Source organism: Mirounga angustirostris, unplaced genomic scaffold, assembly GCF_029215605.1.
Source record: "Mirounga angustirostris isolate CCGP_5_RB_7025 unplaced genomic scaffold, mMirAng1.0.hap1 SCAF_11, whole genome shotgun sequence".
In the NCBI taxonomy this organism is placed as follows: Eukaryota; Metazoa; Chordata; class Mammalia; order Carnivora; family Phocidae; genus Mirounga; species Mirounga angustirostris.
Window position 1 is genome coordinate 40,096,518 of NW_026991719.1, and position 5,765 is coordinate 40,102,282.

The 5,765-nt window shown below is 45.8% G+C and overlaps 1 pseudogene; it reads right to left on the reverse strand.

The window, feature by feature from the left end:
- Positions 1-3,777: 3,777 nt before the first annotated feature.
- On the reverse strand, positions 3,778-5,409 carry LOC123855178 (splicing factor 1-like; annotated as a pseudogene).
- Positions 5,410-5,765: the final 356 nt, after the last annotated feature.

Here is a 5,765-nt window from a genome sequence, read left to right on the forward strand (position 1 = left end):
AACTTAAATGCGTATACTAAGTGAAAGAAGCCAATCTGAAGAGGCTGCATATTGTATGATTCCAACACTATGACATTCTGGGAAAAGCAAAACTATGGAGACAGTAAAAAGATCAGTGGTTGCCAGGGGTTGGGGGGAGGAAAAGGTGAACAGGCAGAGCACAGAGGATTTTCAGGGCAGTGAAACTACCCTGTAATACTATACTATACTATCCTGGTGGATCATGTCATTATACATTTGTTCAAATCTATTTGTTCAAGAGCAAACCCTAATGTAAACCACGGGCTCTGGATGATGATGATGTAGCATTGTGGGTTCATCCATTATAACAAATGCACCATTCTGATGGGGGATATTGATGGTGTGGGAGGCTCTGCATGTATGGGGGCATAGGTTATGTAGGAAATCTCTACCTTCTGCTCAGCTTTGCTGTGATTCTAAAATTGCTCTAAAAAATAATTTTTTTAAAAGATGAAGGCATTTTGAGTGCAAGTTCAATGCAATCTTAGAGGACACCAATGCATTTCTGTTCAAGACATGAGATGTGCCAGCATTATGGTCATCTGTAGTGGATGAACCACACCTGAAACAAGATGGGTATCTCCCTTCAAGGAAGGACTGTTCCTTGCCAGATCACACTGGAAACAAAGCAGAAAACTGGGACTGTTCCATGTGAGAAAGAGAACATGAGAATCATTCCCAAATGTCTGATACATCACTTATTTTAGATGGCAACATAGGGGAGACGGGGAATATCAGAAGGGGGTATATTTCTCAACATTTGAGAAAGCACTTATGAGCACTTTATGACAGGTAGTGCATTTAAATAATATTGTTGAAGACTTACTCTGTGTCATGGAATTTTTCTTTTAATCCTCACTCCGTTTTATGAAGTCAGTATTACCATTACCCTCATATTACACACATAAAATAGATTTGCTGAATTGAATGAAAACTTATATAAGCTGCCCATAAATAAAACAGATTACCTTCAAGGCAGTAAGTATCCAGGTTGATGCAGAGGGCATGTAGCTCTGGGTCCCTTCGAGTCTAAAATGCTGTAATTCTATGATTAGATGAACTCAAGATCATGTGGGACACAGTTTCCCTGTTCAGGGAAAGTGTGTGAAAATTTGCTAGATAGTCATTCAAAATGAAGCAAGAATGAAGAGTCTTTCTGTGTAGCCCTTGTCCTTCCAGCAGGAGCAATTAGTCATGTTTTTCTTCCAGAGACAGCCCCAGATCTATCAACTTGCTGAGCCACCTTGCCCACTGTAGTGGGTGAATTCAATGCCTAGATCCATTGCCTGGTGGAACTCAGATGCCCATGTTTCGCCCACACCAATGTCTTTGGCGTGGTGACAGTTCAAATGCCATGGCTTCCACCTCTGTGTTCCTGACTGGTCTTCCTATTCCTCAGCTGAGATGGGAGTCTTATCCACCATACATTTGACATTTTTGAGCATATAATATGCACTAGATCCCACGTAACTTGTCCAAAAAGCCCATAATAATAGTAAATACTATTGTTATTCCATCTGTTAATTAAGTAAGCTCTACACCCAGCACGGGGCCTGAACTCATGACCCTGAGATCAAGAGTCACATGCTCTACTGACTGAGTGAGCCAGGTGCCCCATTGTTATTACCATCTTACAGATGTAGAAACTGAGGTTTAGCAAGTCCCTGAAGTACCAGGACTACTACAGGCTAGACCTAGGATTCAAACCTGGATCTATTGATGTCCAAATCCATGCTCTTACCCATCATTTCCTGGAATTAGTTCTCTTGGCAAAGACCCTCATATCTTGCCTAAGTGTTACCATTCTTAGGATCATGGATGGATTGGTTATCTACAACCATGGAGATTCTACTCACAAGAATTGCACATGAAATATCTCAGGGCTGTGCCCCACCAGCTAGATTAGATGCCACAGAGATTCACTTCTGAACCAGCAGCAGGCCACCTTGCTGTCCTTTAGAGCCAATCACCAAGGCCAAATTGGTTTCTCCTAAACCCCCTTCCATTGGCCCATATTGCTATATTCCCACCAGAAACTAATAAAGATGATAAGGATGGAGGAACGGGAGAGGGTGTGTGAATAAAAAGTGAAATAGTCTGAAAATTTTCACATCCTTTAAGCTCTTGAAATATAAGTGAAATTGTTATCAGAAGTAACTGGGGGAAATTTGGAGTAAAAGTTTATGTGAAGCTTGAAGGAATGGCATCAGCAGAAACAGTAAAGAAGTAATGATATATTTTATGCAAGACCCTATTGGAAAAGGGAAGCATATGGAAGAAGCCATAGCAGGTTACTAAAAGTAGGTGGGTAAATTTTCACCTTGTGAAGAAAGTCTACAGAGATCCCAAGTGAGCTATAGATGCATTCCCATTTTGAGTCCAGCAAATATCTCGTCCCACAAACCCTGAGCCTAGACTGGGAATTGGCAATGCTTGGTGGTTCAAGTTCCCTGGTAAAAAGCTTGGAAGAGGCAAAGAGGTTTAGTGGGCTTATCTCAGCATCAGACATGGTTACACATCAAGAAGCTGAGATACTTGAGCCCTGGGGAGACTTTCACTTATGTGAAGAAGACCTGCAGTTCCTCTGCCTGTTCCTGGAATTCTGGGAATTTGCTGGTCCTGCGCTGTGAAGGCATTCTTAGATCTACACACCAGCTTCAGGAGCTGAAAACAGCTACCTACAGTGGGATGCTGGAGCTGAGATAAAGGCAATGACCAAGGGAAGATCTCAGGAAATGATCTGACTGGCCATGCTATGTGTGAGCAGCAAGAGAGATGTCAATGAGTGTTTCCATCCAGAGGGCCTGTAAAATCTCTAGAGAAGGTCTGTAAAGATATTGAACTGGTTAGTGGAAAGACACAATTGAATACAATTATCATTCAATTGTCATAATGAGTGTTGTAAACTCATTATGAGAGTACAAGCCTGCTGACCAACGACATCCTTGCTATAATTGTTATAATTTTTTAACACATTGCTCTTGTATTCAATGGAACATTCCCCTTTAACACGGTGCTGAATCATAAGCCAAAAAAAAAAAAAAAAATCCCAGAGAAATTTCTGCAGATAAACCAGTGAAGAGAATGCACATTATACATTATTGTCAACATAATCACTCCATGAGGAGGGAAGGGGAGAAAAAAGGAAGTAGAATGAAAAACAAGGGGCTCAAACCCCTAGACACTGCAAAACATTCAGATGCTTGGGATTAAAACAAAATTTAAAAGGAAACCTTCCAGAAAGGAAGGGAATAAATGGAATCTGAGGCAGCTTAGGTGCTCAGGAAGCATGGAAAGGACTCTCCAGTGTGGCAGACAAGCGAAAGGGGACTTGAGTGGCCCCACCTCCCACGGGCAGGAGCGCCAAGATGGATGTCAACCCCAGACCCAGAAATTAACCCACTATTCTATAAAGGTGGCAGAGACAAAAATCTCACACTACAAAAAAAAAAAAAAAAAAAAAATCATGGTAACCTTGAAAATCTTAGAACCAAAAGACACCCCCCCCCCCCCCCAATAACTGGCCTGACATTAATGGCCAAAGCTATGCCTAAAACCATTTGCTCCCTCCTCTCCTTGGGAAGAAAAGAATAAGGAATGGACAAAAAGGAAAGGAATCTAACTGCAGCAGAAGATCTGGGAAGAGCGTCCCCTTGGACACTCTGAAGGAAGGAAGAGATAAGGAAATAACAAAAGAAAAAAATTAATACAAATTTCGTGATATGGAGACCCCGTGTTCCAATTCTGTCCACAAACTCAGGCTGCTTTGCCGAGCCAGTCTGTCCACCAGGGGCGCTGCTGAGGCTCTGCCTGGAAAGGTCGCCAATAGGCTCACTCTGATGGTTCAGGCCATTGTTGCTGCGGGGAGGGATCTTTGCCACCCTGGCAAGGGGGTACTGAAAGACATACTGCTGTTGAGCAGAGAGGGTGTGGCGGAGGCTGCTGCTGCTGCCATGGGAGAAAAGGACCGGGGGGAGGGGGGGCTGCCCACTGGGAGGCAGTGGCGACATCATGCCCACAGGTGGTGGCATCATAACTTTTCCTTGATGTGGGCAATAGATCCCAGAGCCCACAGGCGTACTTCCCAGGTATTGATCCTTTGGAGGAGAGCCATGGTGCCCAGGTGGGTGGCCCAGGTGCCCTGTTTCATCTGTGGTGGTGGTGGTTGCATCCAAGGGAGTGGGGGTCCATTAGGGTTATGCTGCATGGGATGTCTAGCATGCCCACCTGTCAGGTTGGGTAATGGGTGTGGGAGACTGTGGGGGCCACCTCCAGGACCACCAGGACCACCTCTGTGCATGCCATGGTAGGGCCAATTCTCTGAAGTGCCAGAATTTATCATCCAGGGTGGGCAGCTCTGGGTAGTGGACATGAGAGATGGTGGCGGTGGGTTGTTGGCTGGAGCAGCAGGCCCAGGTGCACTGGTTAGGGGCGTGATGGTGGGCCCAGAAGTGGAGCCCACAGGCACTTCACCTGGTTCAGCCATGAGGGACAAATATTCTTCATCCATCCATCCTTTATCCTGAGCTGACTGGGGGTCAGCAGGACTTTGGAATTTGCAATCAGAAGCAGTGTGGCCACACTTGGTACTCACTGTGGTATTGGTAATGCTGCAGGTCTCTGAGCTCTGCCAGGGTCTTACGATCCTGCTCTCCTCTTCCTGAAGGGTCCCATTCAAGCAAGCCAACTACCGAAGCTGCATCTTCCATAGATCATTCTGGTCCTCAGGGGTCCCACTACCCTGTTTCAGGATGTTTCTTATCTGTTCCATGGCTTTCTTCACATTCTCCATGGTGTTGGTGGTAACTAGGGCATGAAATGGCTCACCTTCTGCAGGCAACATCTGGCCATCTTTGCGCCCAGCTTTCCCTTCTTTGACAGACCCTTTTCCCCAGACCACTGGGTATTGGTATTACACTCCTTTTATGTGTTCTTGGATGTGTCCTCTCTGGGCCCAATCAGCAGTCCCATGAAGTTGATTTCTGGGTACGTATCTTGTGGAATCATTATTATTTTATCACTCACACAAGTTTTTAGAGGTTTATAATCTGCAGGAGGCTTAAAATCGGGGTTGAGGGCAACCATCTCTATGATGAGGTTGTGCCGCTCCTCTTCAGGCATTTTGCCAGTGTGGAACTCACGGGCGTTAAGCCTCGTCCCCTTGCTATTATAGATGGGCTCAGGTGATGTCCTCAAGGTTGGGGGGATGCCCAGGTCTCCTGTGTACAGCTTATGAGTCAGGTCTTCTATCTGCAGTTGCACTATATAAGCTCTTTCTTGTTCCTGAGTAAGTCCAGGGGGGAAAATTGTAGGCATTCCTGGATTCACCATCTTCTGTTTCATTGTATCTTGGTTCCAGTGGCTCCTCTTCCACTTCATACTTGGGAAGTCCAACAGCACCCTGTCATGTGCTCTGGTCACCATGGTGCCCCCCAGACCAGGCAGTGGTGGCTTCTTCTTGGGTGAACCTTCCAGGGGGAGGGGACCTGACTACGTTGCCGTGGAGCACGTAGAGTCCGTCTCTCACACCCCCAGCAGTGGCTGGGCCAGATGCACTGGCCCATTTTTTGAAAATGTTTGTTATAAAGCAGTAAGCCTCTGGTTGCTTAGGTGACTCAGTCAGTTAAGTGTCTGCCTTTGGCTCAGGTCATGATCTCAGGGTTCTGGGATTGAACCGTGCTGGGGCTTCCTGCTCAGTGGGGAGTCTGCTTGTCCTTCCTCCTGTCCCTCTTCCTCTCCCTTTG